The sequence below is a fragment of the Rhincodon typus genome, chromosome 9 (assembly GCF_021869965.1).
Source record: "Rhincodon typus isolate 14 chromosome 9, sRhiTyp1.1, whole genome shotgun sequence".
In the NCBI taxonomy this organism is placed as follows: Eukaryota; Metazoa; Chordata; class Chondrichthyes; order Orectolobiformes; family Rhincodontidae; genus Rhincodon; species Rhincodon typus.
Window position 1 is genome coordinate 13,864,617 of NC_063340.1, and position 15,141 is coordinate 13,879,757.

Consider the following 15,141-nt stretch of genomic DNA (forward strand, 5'->3'; position numbering starts at 1 on the left):
AAGATTAATGAGGTAAACGCATGGCTCAAAAGATTGGTGTGGGAGAAATGGATTTGAATACATGGGACACTGGCAGCAGTACAGGGGAAGGAGGGAGCTGTTCTGATTGGACGTGCTCCACCCGAATCATGACAGAGTATGGAAGGGGTCAGGACTCTAACTTGTAGAATCACAGAGCAAGGAAACAAACCCTTCGGTCCAACTCATCCATGCCAACCAGATATCCTAAACTGATCTAGTCCCATTTGCCAGTATGTGGCTTATATCCCACTAAACCCTTCCTATTCATATACCCACCCAATGCCTTTTAAATGTTGTAATTGTACCAGCCTCCACCACTTCCTCTGGCAGCTCATTCCATACATACACCACCCTCTGCGTGAATAAATTCACCCTTAAGTCCCTTTTAAATCTTTCCCCTATAACTGGAAACCTATGCCCTCTAGTTTTGGACTCCCCCACCCTAGGAAAAAGACCTTGGCTATTCACCCTATCCATCCCTCTCGTGATTTTATAAACCACTATAAGTCACCCCTCAGCCTCTGACACTCCAGGGGCAAAAAGCCCCAGCCCACTGAGCCTCTCTCTATAGCTCAAACCCTCCAATCCTGGCAACATTTTTGTAAATCTTTTATGAACCCTTTCAAGTTTAACAACATCTTACCTATAGCAGGGAGACCAAAGTATTCTAAAAGTGGTCTCACCAACGTCCTGTACAGCCGCAATACAACATCCCAACTCCTATACTCAATGCACTGACCAATGAAGGTAAGCATGCCAAATGCCTTCTTCACCGCCCTGTCTACCTGCGACTCCACTTGCAAGGAACTATGCACCTGCACCCCAAGGTCCTTTTATTTGGCAACACACCCCAGGGCCCTACCATTAACTGTACAAGTCCTGCCCTGATTTGCCTTTCCAAAATGCTACACCTCACATTTATCTAAATTAAACTCCATCTGCCACTCCTGAGCCCATTTGCCCATCTAGTCAAGGGCCTGTTATACGCAGATAACCTTGTTCACTGTCCACTACACCGCCAATTTGGGGTCATCTGCGAACATTACTAATTGTACCTTCTGGCACAGCTTGTACTAGTTCAAAAATGCCTGATCTTTGAGGTTAAGCAGACTCATGTCGGCTTAGTACAACGTTCTCATGGTGCGATGGTAGTGTCCTCATCTCTGGGCCAGAATGTCTGGGTTCAAGCCCCACCCATCCTGGAGGTGGGAACACGTCCAAACGTCCAAATAACTACAATCAGGGAAAGTCAACTTGGTTCTGTGAAAGATAAAACACACTTGAGAAGTTTATTTCAGTTTTTTTGAATGTATACCAAGCAGTTTGGACAAAGAGGAATCAGTAGATGTACTATATTTAATTACCAAAAGGCTTTTGATAAGGTGTCACAGAAAAGGTCACTGCACACAAATAAGAGTAAGCTCATAGTGTTGATGTTTATTTTATTAGCATGGATAGAGGATTTCTTAATTAACCGGAAGAAAGAGTCTAGATAAATGGGTCATTTTCAGATTTATTAACTGTACCATGCAGAGTCCCAAAGGGACCAGTGCTGAGCATCAACTGTTTATGATCTATCTTCATGATTTGGATGAAGAGGGCACACTTCTTTTAGCCAAATTTGGTGATGATGTGAAGACAGGTAAAAAAATACTGGTTGCGAGGAGGATACAAAGAAGGTTCTCCAGGCAAATTCCTGGGATAAAGGAGTTGTGTTATGATGAAAGGAGAAGCACTTTGGGGCTATACTCATTGGTGTTTAGAAAATAAAGAGGTCATCTGACTGACTTATATATAAAATTCTGAGGGATCTCAACAGGGTATAAGCGGAGAGGGCTTTTCCATATGTGGGGGAATTTAGAAACAGGACGAAGAATAAATGCCAAAATTAGGGGTCTTCTTTTTAAGAAGGAGCTGATGTAAAGACTGTATCTTTCTGGATTTTTGATTGTGGACTGAAACGTTGAAAGGACTGTTTTAAAACCAAGGATGGTTAAAGCGATTGCTGCATTTCTTAAAACTAAGTTAGCTGATACTCACTGCAAGTGCTGTTTACACAGCTATTGGTTTGAGCAGTGGGGAAAGTCCAGTTACAGACCAGCAAGAGCCAGGGTTTGTGTACAATGGGAGATTTGACCAGCAACTAATAGCTGATTGATCTGTGAAGCAGTGACAAGTTATACCTAACAAAAGGCCCCCCCACCCGTTAACAATTGTAATTGGCTCCCAGGTAGCTGAACAGCTCGGGGATGTGAATGTTTGAGGGAGAAGCCATCAGACTTCTGGAAAGGAAAGGAGCAGTTATTGCTCTGCAGTAGAAAGCATCTCAAACTGGAAACAGTGTCGTTTTTATTTCCCCTGCAAGCAGTAATGTTTAACTAATCAGCTAGACACCTTTATAAGCGTGAACCAGTCACTCTGCACCTCCTGCAAACAAAAAGTACCTGGAGAAGGAAAATTGAGAAGCTGTTTTCTGATCAGCAAAAAGATTATCTCAGCAACAGAAAAGAAATGCCACAGCGAAGGTTGTGTATCATATACATCCCAAGGGCTCAGCTGGAGTACTGAAGCTCTTCAAGAACAGCAAATTTGGGGAATTCTCTCCATCAATCCTCATTCATCTTTATACAAGTTGACTATCTTTTGTTGACATTGCTTTAGATGGGGCCACTTCCAGGCAGGTACGATTTATCTCGTTTTGCCTATGCTTTGATCATACAAAGCAGCTGAATTTCATGCCCACAAATCACATGTAAGCAATTCATTATGTTTGAACAGCTGTGACAGGCAAAGAGAAAAAAAACAAGAAGGTGTAAATCCCAAAACAGCATAAACAGATAAGGGAAAAATCAGACAAGCCTCCCAGGCCAACAGCACTTCGCTGATCAATTGAAAAGTGGGGAAACACATTTCAAAACTTCAGCAATGTGCACCTGCAGCCATTTCCAGAGTGCCATTATTTTTGGGAATTAGTCATTCACAAGATTTGGGCATTCAGTTTTTATTGACCATCTCAAGATCCCTGAAAGAAGGTTGCCTACTTGAACTGCTGCAGTGTATGTGGTGGAAGAGTTTCCAGAAATGTTAATAGGGTAAGGAGTTCCAGGGTCTCAGTGATGATGAAGGAGGAATGGCGGGATGTTTCCAAGTCAGGATGGTGTTTGACTCGAAGACGAATTTGCATATGGAGGTGCTGCCTTCGTCCTTGGTGATCGGTGTTGGGAGATGGGAAACCCTGTCAGAGGTGCCTTGGAAAATTGTTGCCATACACTACAGCAACATTTTGCTACTGGGCGAGCGAATAAACAGACGTATAGTTAAAGCAAAATATTTTGTGCTGGATGATGTCATGCTCCTAGAATTTTCTCAGAGTTGCACTTCTCCAGGCAAGGAGATTATTCCATCATCTGACTGATGTGCCCGGTAGGTGGTTGGCAGTCTCCGGGGGTGAGCAGGCAAGTTACCTTCAGCAGAATTCCCTGCTCGTGCAGCCCCATTATTTAAAAAAAAAATTGGGAAGGTTCAATGCAGTTACTGCAACTGTTATCGATTCAGTAATAGACTCCTCTGAATGCCATCGAGAGGTGACTGGATCCTTTCTTGTGTCAGACAATCATTGTCTGACACATGACGCTCAGAAGTAAGACCAGGTAATGACAAGGGTGGATGGTTAGACTTCCTCCGGTTGGAGATGCCTGCCAGTTGTGTGGAGTGGTTGTGTTACTTGCTACTTATCATCCCAAGCCTGAAGGTTGCCTAGGTTTTGCAGGACCTGGGGCATAGCTCGGTTTTGAATGGAACAATCAGAAGCAAGCATCACCACTTCTAACGCTCTGATTAACAGCAGGTCACTGATGAGGCAGTTAAGAGATTTGGCCCCAGAGCCTAAGCTTTGTCCTCCACTCCCAGCTCTGATGATTGACAATTATCCCCAAGAGTAGGAGTTGATTCCCTGCCTTGAAATGGAATAGAACCTCTACAATGTTTGGTTTGACACATTTTCCAGTGGTTTTCTCTCTCTCCTGTACCTTGCTGCACCCCCTTCCCTGTAAATATTGGGGCATGTGTGGGACTTTTCTGAAGAAGGTGCCGACCTGAAACGTTAACTTTCCTGCTCCTCTGATGCTGCCTGGCCTGCTGTGCTCCTCCAGCTCCACACTGTGTTACCCCCAATCCTATCCAATCTTTCCTCAAAGCTCACAGCCTTCAGCCCAGGCAGCATGCTGGAAAATCTCCTCTACACCCCTCTCTAATGCAATCACATCCTCCTATAACGTGGTGAGCAGAACTACATCCAGTACCCCAGCATTACTGGCCTAACCAGCATTCTATACAGTTATACCATAACCTCTCTGCTCTTGTATTCCATTCCCCTGGCTAATAAAGACCAGGATCCCATATGTCTTCCAAACCTACCCAGCTACCTTCAGGGATCTGTGGATATGCATATCGAGCTCCCTCTGATCTTCAGTACTTTCCAGGGTTCTGTCATGCATAGTGCAATCTTTTGACTTGTTAACCCTTCCCAAGTTCCTCAGCTCAAACTTTTCTGGATTGAATTCCATTTGCTGCTGATCAGCCCACTTGATCCTCCTGCAGTTTACAGCTACCCTCATCATTTACCACCCTACTCAGTTCTGTATTAAGAACTTCTGGATCACAGCCCCTAACTTGGTCAAATGATTTTATACAAACTGGTCATTCAGGTAGAGAGAGATACAGTATGTATACGTTATTACACAGGATACGCAAAAACTATATGGCCTATCAGATCGGTTTAATACTTCACAATGTAACACAACTGACATCACTGAGTTGAAACCAAGGCAGGAATCATGGCTGACAGTTTATCATTCAACACCCAGAAGTAGCAAACAGAAAATCAAACAGGATCTATTTACCCTGCCAACAGGGTTTGATCAAAAGACATGTCTCTACCAAATACAATAAAATAAAAAGCTCATGACCGAAACTGCAACAACCTCGGTAAAAGCAGGACGATTTCTGCAGCAAACTGCACTGAATGGAGGCTAGTTAAATAATATAATGTGATGTACATACAATAAACTCTAGTCACGGCAATGTGGCTTCCAGCTGGGTTTTATAGGGGACCTCCCAATCCTCCAGCAAGGAATTCTGGTGTTGTTATTTCTTTTGATTATTTCATGAGATGTAGACGTTGCTAGCAAGACCAGCATTGGTTGCCCATCTATCATTACCTTTGAACTGAGTGGCATGTAAGAGGCATTGCAGTGAGTCTGGGATCATATATAAACCAGACCATGTTAGGACGGTCGATGTTCCTCCCTAAAAGATATTGCTGAATCAGGTGGGTTCTTACAAGAATCAATTATAGCTTCATGACCACTATTACTGACACCATTATGGAAACTAGTTTTATATTCCAGATTTACTTGTTTAAATTTCAGCAGCTGCAGTAGTGAGATTTGAAACCGTGGCCCCAAAACACTCTCAACTACTAGTCCAGAGACGTTACCATCTTCCATCCCTAATCAGGGTTTATGAAAATATCCTTTATTCTTAGCAGAGGCCAGTCTTGATTCAGTATCTTATCACCAAATCAGAAGATCATGTGTTCAGATCTCTATTCTAACACTTGCAAATATAATCCACTCTTGCACTTCAGTAGAGGCTGAAGCAGTACTGGTCTTTTGTAAGAGTTGTCAATTAGTTAAGGCCTCGGTTGTCTTCCTAAATGAGCATAAAAGATCCTGTGACACTACTTGAAGAGGACTATTGGAGTTTTTAAAATGGCATTCTGGTCAATATTTATCCTTCAACCTGATGGTTGCTGTGAGCAAATCTGATGCTGCATCCGCAAAATGGGCTCAAAGAAGTACTTAATGATCCTTATGTCACTCTAGGACAGCATGGAAAAGGTCTTTTACCGACACAAGTGGTTTCCTTTTCCCTGATGAACTACAGACTGACACCCAAACACTGTGAGGTTGTAGACTTGCTCGCCAAGCCAGTGTGCTTGCTTGCAGACGTTTCATCATCCTGCTAGGTAACATGGTCAGTGTACCTCCAGTGAAGCGTCGGTGTTCTGTCCCACTTGTTATTTATATGCCTTGGTTTGTTGGGGTGTTTGGTACCACTTCTAGTTCCATTTCTCAGTGGCTTGTACACAGGGTCTAATTCAATGTGTTTGTTGATGGAGTTCCGGTTGGAATACCGAGCCTCCAGGAATTTCCTGACGTGTCTCTGTTTGGCTTGTGTGATTATGGATGTGTTGTCCCAGTCGAATTTGTGTCCCTCGTTGTCTGTGCGTAGTGAGACAAAGGAGAATTGGTCATGTCTCTTGATGGCTAATTGGTGTTCGTGTATCCGTATTATCAAATTTCTTCCGGTTTGGCCTATGTAATGTTTCTCACAGCCCTTGCATGGTATTTTATACATTACACCGGCTTTGCTGGTTTCAGGTATGGGACACTTAACGTAAATCATCATCATCAAGGACACCAGGATAGAAGAGGATGACATAATGATATCCTTCGACATAACAGCATTATTTACATCCATAAACATCGACCTAGTCAAAGAGACAATTGCCACACTGCTGGACAAATCAAGCAGGCAGACACTCCAGGACACCAAAAACATCAATAAGGACACCACCATGAAACTATTAGATTGATGCCTCACAATCCACTTCACCTTCAATGACAACATGTACAAATAAACGGAACACCAATGGGATCCCCAATATCAGGACTGATTGCAGAAGCAGTAATGCAAAGGTTAGAACAGACAGCGCTTCCCACTATACAACCCAAACTTTGGGTCCAATATGTAGATGACACCTTCATGATTATTAAACACATAAAACGGGAAGAAACCCATTGACACATAAACAGCATCCTTACCGGGATAAAATTCACAAAAGAAGAACAGAACAACAACCAACTACCCTTCCTGGACATAATGGTAGAACACAAAAACAATGGGGAACTCCAGACTAGCGTATATAGAAAGACCACACATATGAAACAGATACTCAATTACACTCACAACCACCACAAATGGAACTGCATCAGGACACTATTTAAATGAACCACAACACATTGCAGCAACCCGGAACTACGCAAAGCAGAACAGGAACATCTATGCTGAGTCTTCAAAAGGAATGGATACCCGAAAAGGACAATACGCCATTACCTCCGAAACAGACCACAACAGGAAGACACGACACGACCAGACTCACTAATCAGCCTACTGTACATCAAGGACATTTCAGAGATGACCACAAGACTACTCAGACCCCTAGGTATCAGAGTAGCCCACAAGCTAACAATCACCCTACGACAGCTAGTGACGAACATAAAGGATCCCATTCCTGAAACCAGCAAAAACAATGTAATATACAAAATAACATGCAAGGACTGTGAGAAACACCACACAGGCCAAACTGGAAGAAAATTGACAACATGAGTACACGAACACCAACCAGCCACCAAGAGACACGAAGCAGAGAGATCCGGTTGTCATTGTCCATGTCGGTACCAATGACATTGATAAGCTTGGAAAGGGGGTTCTGCTGAAAAGATTTTGAACGTTGGAAGCTAAATTATAGATCAGATCCTCCAAGGCAATAAACTCAGGATTGCAACCGGCACACTGCCACAGGGTAAATAAAGTCAATAAGTTAAACACATGGCTCAAAGACTGGTGTGTGCAGAATGGGTTTCAGTTCATCGGGCACTGGTAGGAGAACTGGGATAAAAGGGAGCTGTTCCAGTGGGAAAAACTTAATTTGAATTGTGCTGGGACCAGCGTCCTGGCAAATTGAATAACCAGGGGCTGTAGAGAGGTCTTTAAACTAATTGGGAGATGGCAAGGTTTGCGAGAGGGGTCATGAAGACTTAAACAAAGACGGGATAATGACAGCATTACAGAGCAGCTATTTGATTAGATAACCAGAGTGGGACAGAAGTGAGAGGGGTCTCTTCAATTTGTCTACATGTAGAATGACAGTAACAAATAAGGCCAAAGGGAGTTAACAAATTGGTTTTAACAACACATGATTAATGACTCTTTAGTTTAATGCACACAATATTTGGATTAAATGAAATAAGTGACTAGTTCTTCTCTGACATCTTACAGCAATGCAATTGGCAGAAACTGTACATTTCAAATCCGCAATTTTAGAACGGTGCAAGTATTTCCAACATCTTCCAGCGTAATTTCGGGGTTTGCAACATATGCAAGAAGCATTTGGGTTCTTGGTTTTCTTCCTCATTAAAGGGGGAAAAAAAAAACAAACAAACATTCATTAAAGGCATGCTTTTTTTTTAAATTCAGCGAGAGGAGTTTCCTCTGCAGAAATATCAGTTGCCTCCAAACCGGTCACTGGTTCGTGTCGTGTCTTGGCACAAAAGAGATTTGAAAGCAGGCAGTTTAAAAGAATGGACAGCGGCCAAGAACTCCCTTTTGAGATGCGAGGTCTATTTTAGCCTGAGAAAGTTTCGTTTTCTGGGGAGGCTTTCGGACAAACTGTAATCCAAAGCCAACATAAGCAACCGAGAACAGTGCCATCAGACGTGAAACAATGACCTCACAGAGGAATGCTGGCCACTGTTAAAAAGACTGACTAAACAAAGGAGAGAAAACCAAGGGTTTAATTTATGAGCGAGACTTCCTTGTAGTTTGCCCTTGTTCTGCAGGTTATCTAACACTGCAGATTATCTAACACTGCACGCTATCTCTCACTGAAAAAGGGACAGATGGGTGGGTCATCGGAACGCAGCACCACTATCTGATTCCGCCTTCTCAATTCTGTGGAGACATGTTCGAGCAGGTATCAGTGACAATGCTTGTGTCAAAGAGAGGATTCCCACTCCCAAAATAAAAACTCCTCTCCCCAGCGCTGGCTTTTGCAACCCACTACATGGGCGCTCTGAATTTCCTGCCACAGACCCAAGCGAAACTTGGAGGTGGGGTGGGAAGAAATAGCATACGGCCAAAGTTTATATCCTCTGATAAAAATGCTGTTTTGAAAGTTGCTCAGAGCAAAGTACAGACATTGAGTTATATGGTCATACAGCATGGAAACAGACCCTTCCGTCCAACCAGTCCAAGCTGAACATAATCTCAAACTAGTCCCACCTGTCTGCTCCTGGCCCTTATCCCTCCAAACCTTTCCTATTCATGTACTTATCTAAATGTCTTTTAAATGCTGTAACTGCTGCAAATAAAGTGTGTCTCCAAACACCAAAGTGTTTACTGTTACTTTGACAAAGAAGATAGGTAGAATTCAAACTTTACTATTTCAGACGCTTCACTATTTTTGGACATGTACCTCTGTAATATCTTGTCTTGTCGTTTTTCAGTGGAATTGGCCAAGTTCAGAATGTGAAATTCTTTAGATTCGCGAGAGTGGAGGAGGGTAGGAGGAGGAGGAGGAAGAGGAGGAGAAGGAAACAAGACTAAAATACATGCAAAACACATGGTCAACAAACAAACACACACACACACACACACACACATAAATCAGGAGTATGAAGCATTTTATAATGCTTTCTGACAGTCACACAGTGTGAAATTTCATAGTCTGCCTTTTCTCTTTACCTTCGGGCAGCATGGTGGTTCAGTGGTTAGTGCTGCTACCCCACCTGTGCCAGAGACCAGGGTTTGTAGAACATAGAACATTACAGGACAGGAACAGGCCCTTCAGCCCACAATGTTGTGCTGAACATGACACCAAATTAAATAATCCCTTCTGCCTGCCCTTGGGTTCAATTCCACCCTCGGGTGACTGTCTGTGTGGAGTTTGCACATTCTCCCTGTGTCTGCATGGGTTCCTGCTGGGTGCTCCAGTTTCCTCCCACTGTCCAAAGATGAGCAGGTTAGGGGGATTGGCCATGCTAAATTGCCCATTGCTGTCCAGGGATGTGCAGGCTAGGTGGATCAGCCATGGGAAATGGAGGGTTAAAAGGGATAGAGTAGGGGGATGGGTCTGGGTGGGATGCTCTTTGGATGGTCAGTGCGTGCCATAATGTAGGAATTCTAGGATTCTATTCTTCTTGGGAGTGGGAGGTTGGAGCATTGACTTCTATCATTAATATCAGTATCATCTGAACCCGTGGAAAACAGGAGATTTCAAGTATCAATGAGATACATCTAAAATCCATTTATACTGGTGTTTTCCAACATCCTTTATGTTGTTTCAAGGTTCAATGTCAAGCCTTGTGCCAAAAATGGCCATGCTCCCAGGCCAAAATTCAGTAAAGGTACAGAATATTCAAGTGTATTTAACACTTTGAAAAGGTAAGAAGGAAAAGCAAACGGGAGGGAGGTAGCTAATAAAGAATGAGATCATTAAAGTAGTGAGAAACGATCTCCACTCAGAAGGTCAAGATGTAGAATCAAATTGATTGAAGATAAGAAACAGCGAAAGAATTTACTGGCGAGTGTAGTTTATCAGCTGTCAAACTGCAAGGCAGGGTTTAAAATCAAGAAAGAACAGTAACTTGTATGTAAAAGTACTGCAATAATTGTGAGCAATTTAAATCTTCATATAAAATGGACAAATTGGAACAAGCAACCTTGGGTTTTAAGAGCATGCAGTGTACTTGGGGCTGTTTAACAGAATAATGCATAATGGTGGCTCAGTGGTTAGCACTGCTGCCTCACAGCACCAAGGATCTGGGTTCAATTCCAGCCTCGGGTGACTATCTGTGTGGAGTTTGTATATTCTCCACGTGCCTCTGTGGGTTTCCTCTGGGTGCTCCCATTTCCTCCCACAGTCCAAAGATGTACAAGTTAGGTGGATTGGCTGTACTAAATTGCCCATAGTGTCCAGGGATGTGTAGGTTAGGTGAATTAGCCATGGGAAATGCAGGGAATTGGGGGCGGGGGTGAGTCTGGATGGAATGGTCTTCAGACACACAGCGTGGACTTGTTGGGCCGAACAGCCTATTTCCACACTGGAGGAATTCTATGATTCTAAATCCAATGAGAGGACAGGCTATTTTGGATCTCCTAAGGAGACATGATTAATAAATGATCTCAGGGTGAAGTATACTCTGAGGAAGATCGATCATGACAGATTTTTTTTGACATTCGAGAGCAAGAAAATTGTCTCATAAACATAAATAATAGGAATTACAAAAGGTATGAAGACAGAGTTGGCTTAAGTCCACTGGGTAACAGGTGTCTGTGTTCTCATGTATCTGCGGCTTTTGTCCTTCTTGGGTAAATATCATGTGCTATTGAAGGAGACAGGGTTGCTCCCATGTATCTTGCATATGGTACACACTGCAATACATTGGTGGAGGCTTGAGACGGGTGATTGGTTGCCAATCAGGGGCTGCTTTATCCTGTATTGTGTCAAGCTTTCATTTGGAGCTGGACTTATCCAGGTAAATAGACAGTACTCCATCATGATCCTAACTTGTGCCTGGTAGATAGTGGACAAGATTTGGGGAGTCAGGAGCGAGTTACTCAGTTGGACCAGTTCATTGAAGATCCCACTTTTGTGATTATATAAATTAAATTTTAAAAGGAAACTTGAATTGAAACCTAACCAGTTAACTTCAAATGTGTAATTTCCTGTCTACGATTAGTGTCAAATCCCACAATTTATCAGCTACACTTTATTTTCATTTTGGATTTTTAGCATTTGCAGTTTCCTTTTGAGAAAGAAAATTGACAATACGTTGACAATTGCAGTTCATTGCAGCTCAGAACACATTTAGCAAAAGCAGAGTCTTAAACACACAGGTTAATGCACAAAGCTCATTCCAGAAGAAGACATTCTAACCTACTCTTGACCCTTCATAAAATAAAAAAAATGCATATAATGCTGAATTACACAATCTTGAGTGTTAAAATTAACCTTTCAATAACAGAGGTCCTCTTATAAAATTGATGTTCTGGCAAAATGAAAATCCAACTAATGCCTTCACACCTTCAGGAGATGTTACTCATCTGATCCTACAGTTCTCTCTAATCATGTACGGCGTACCTTCTTGGGAAAGTTTTGTTGATTTGATTTAAGGTTTCCTTAAATCAGGAGTGAGGAAAATAAACATATATGCAGTGAGCACAATCATTCTGCTTTCTGATTGTGTAACACTTAATGAATCAAAATCATACACAAAGCAAAAATCACTGATTATGAGAATTAATTGTTGACGAAGCTCAGCCCGGTCTCTGGCAATGGCCAACAGCACAGAACTCAAATAACAAACATTCGTTATGCTCATGGTCCGACGGCAGAGGAATAAGTAATATTCCTTGAAAAGGTAATGGTCTTCTATGCAGCAAACCAAGAGCTGGCAGCAAAATCTGAGGAAAGTTCTGAGGTGGGGTCACTGAACCTGAAATGTTCACTCTGATTTCTCTCCACAGATGTTGGCAGATCTGGTGAGCAATTCAGCAATTTCTGTTGTTGTCCCTTCCTTGATGGTAGGACTTCAACTGTTGGTTACAATTCAGACAAAGATTTGGGGATCACAACCTTGGAAGCTCACACTGACCCGTGGTAGCTGCTTGGCCTCTTCAAAATGCTCACTTTGGTCCCACATCCTCCCATTTCAAACAAATCAACTGCTCACTGACACTTGATTCCTGCCCTATGAAAAGGTAGGTGCTCACCTTGCCCTTCCTTTATCAGCTGCCCCATGAGGGTGGTGGAGGAAGTGGGAAGGAGATGGGGGTGATGGTGAATGGAAGGGTAGTGTAAAAATTGGGGATTGGGGATTGAGATGGGTCTAGTTGGTGAAACACTCAACACCTTTACATTTCTGCTGCTCCAGCAATCACTCTCACACATGCACACAATCCATACACACATGCAAATTTCACCGGGGCTCATTCTAAATCTGAGGCACGAAAACTGGGTCATAAAGGAACAGGTTTGGGAAACAATGCAATAATCACATTCCAAAATGTCCACCAAAGATCCACAGACAGCACCTTCTAAAGCCATGACCACTTCCATCTAGAAGGACAAGGGCAGCAGATACATGGGAACACCATCACCTTCAAGTTCCCCTCCAGGCGACTCACCATCCTGACTTGGGAATACATCGGCGTTCCTTCACTGTCGCTGGGTCAAAATCCTGGAATTCCCTCCGTAATGGCATTGAGAGTCAACTCACAGCAGGTGGACTGTAGCGGTTCAAGGCGGCAGCTCACTACCACCTTCTCAAGGGCAACTAGGGACAGGCAATAAATACTGGCCCAGCCAGCGACACCCACATCCCACAAATTTTTAAAAAAAAACTAGAAGGTCAGCTATTTCAGTCACACAACAAGCTTTTGAGTTTGGAGATCATCCTCACTTAGCTGCGATCTTGCCACAAGTGGGAGCGATTTGAACATTCCAAGCTACAAAACTGTATATCCACAGGCTGTGACTAATGTCAAGGGAGATCCATTGATTACACCAATAATAAATTATGTGAACCACCTCGCCGATAAATCGAGAGCATAATCCAATGCATTCAGCACATAAATATGAAACACTTGTGATTTGAACATCTGGAGATTTCCACGAGTCGATTAGATTAGTATTAATACTTACAACACAATATCCAGCGTCTACCATGTACATTCTGCTGACGCAGCACCTGCAGCATGCCCGAAATAGCGTCTCACTTTGTAAAATTTTAGTCGAAGGTGTGTGATCACGAGTGGAAAGTCTGTTCAGAGAAGTTTTGTATGACACCTTTCTCTGGCTGCTGAACAGTTGTCAATTACCCGTAAGAAAGACTATCGTAGGCAAAAAGGCAAGACACAAATTATAATAAGGTATGAGAGCAAAGCTATTTAAAATAACTCTGCTGGGGAACTGAAATGACTTGAAAACATGACTTTGCAGAAAAAGGAGAAGTTGAGATAGAAAGACCAGATGCGGACATAATAGAACTCCCAAAATAACGCGAGTCGAAATGATGATTGAAGCAAAATTTTGCTGAGTCCAAATAGTTGTGTTGTTTGCATCTTTTTAAAACTGGTTTAATAAAAAAGATTGTGTAATTCAACACAATAATGAAACAAGGTAACAAGGACCCATCAGTCTGCTCCTTTCTTCATCACTTTTCATTATCACACGATTCGTACAGTGTGGAAGCAGGCGATCAACCCATTGTGTCCACACCGACCCTCCAAAGAGCATCCCACCCACACACCCTATAACCCCACATTTATAATGGCCAATCCACCCAACCTGTACATCTTTGGACTGTGGGAGGAAGCCCACACACACGCGGGAAGAATGTGCAAACTCCACACAGACAGTCACCCGGGGGTGGAATCGAACCCAGGTCCCTGGTGCTGTGAGGCAGCCGTGCTAAGCAAGGCCTCACACCTACAATTCAGAGTCAGACTGGAGATGTCACCTATTGCTCTGCCTGATTGTCATCACAGCACAACACTGACATGGACTTTATAAACGCTTTACTCGCTGTCTCACACTCTTGGTCACCTGAAACTCCACTCACACCAGTTGTATGATCTTTTGATCTCTGCGCCTGCGTGCTCTTCTCTCTCACTGTACCTGACGAAGGGGCAGCGCTCCGAAAGCTTGTGGTTTCAAATAAACCTGTTGGACTATAACCTGGTGTCGTGTGGACTTCTGACTCTGTCCATCCCAGTACAACACTGGCACCTCCACATCACGACTGAGCCACTGTGCTGCCCTAAAGTCTAAGGAAGGTTCCCGTCCAAGAATAGTCAAATTCGTATTCGTCCCCAGGCAAATGATCAAATACTCCAGCAAAATATCTACCCGGATTCATGAGATTCCATGGACAATATCACAGGGTGAGGCTATCAGGACTTGAACCACTGATGGTGATTTTCAACTGACAGCTCTTCAGCAATTTTCTTTAAAAACTGAAAGACAAACCTCAAAAGGACCGCAGGTAGGCCACTCAAGAAATGGCTGAGGATTTTTTCAAGTTTTACTTTCATGGGGCTTAGTGTGGGAATGAATAAATTTCCCACCATGCCCTGACTGTCGAACAGATGCAGGATGCCCATTTTGTAGACAAACAAGACTGTAATCAAACATTGATTGGAGCTTCCTAGCACAATGAGTGAAGACTGCAGCCACCACACTCGTAGACAGTGCAAGGAGCAATTAAAGATCAC

The 15,141-nt window shown here is 43.0% G+C and overlaps 1 protein-coding gene across 3 annotated transcripts in view; it reads right to left on the reverse strand.

Moving 5' to 3' along the window:
• rin2a (Ras and Rab interactor 2a) overlaps positions 1–13,766 on the reverse strand; it is a 98,283-nt gene extending 84,517 nt beyond the window's left edge. Inside the window, exon 1 of one of the 3 annotated variants that reach the window (XM_048600803.1) lies at positions 13,571–13,766. The gene's annotated coding sequence lies outside the window, so the exon portion shown is untranslated. Of the gene's footprint in view, positions 1–1,076; positions 1,314–13,570 lie in introns of those variants that run through there. The other 2 variants (XM_048600806.1, XM_048600799.1) reach the window with 2 other exon arrangements.
• Positions 13,767–15,141: the final 1,375 nt, after the last annotated feature.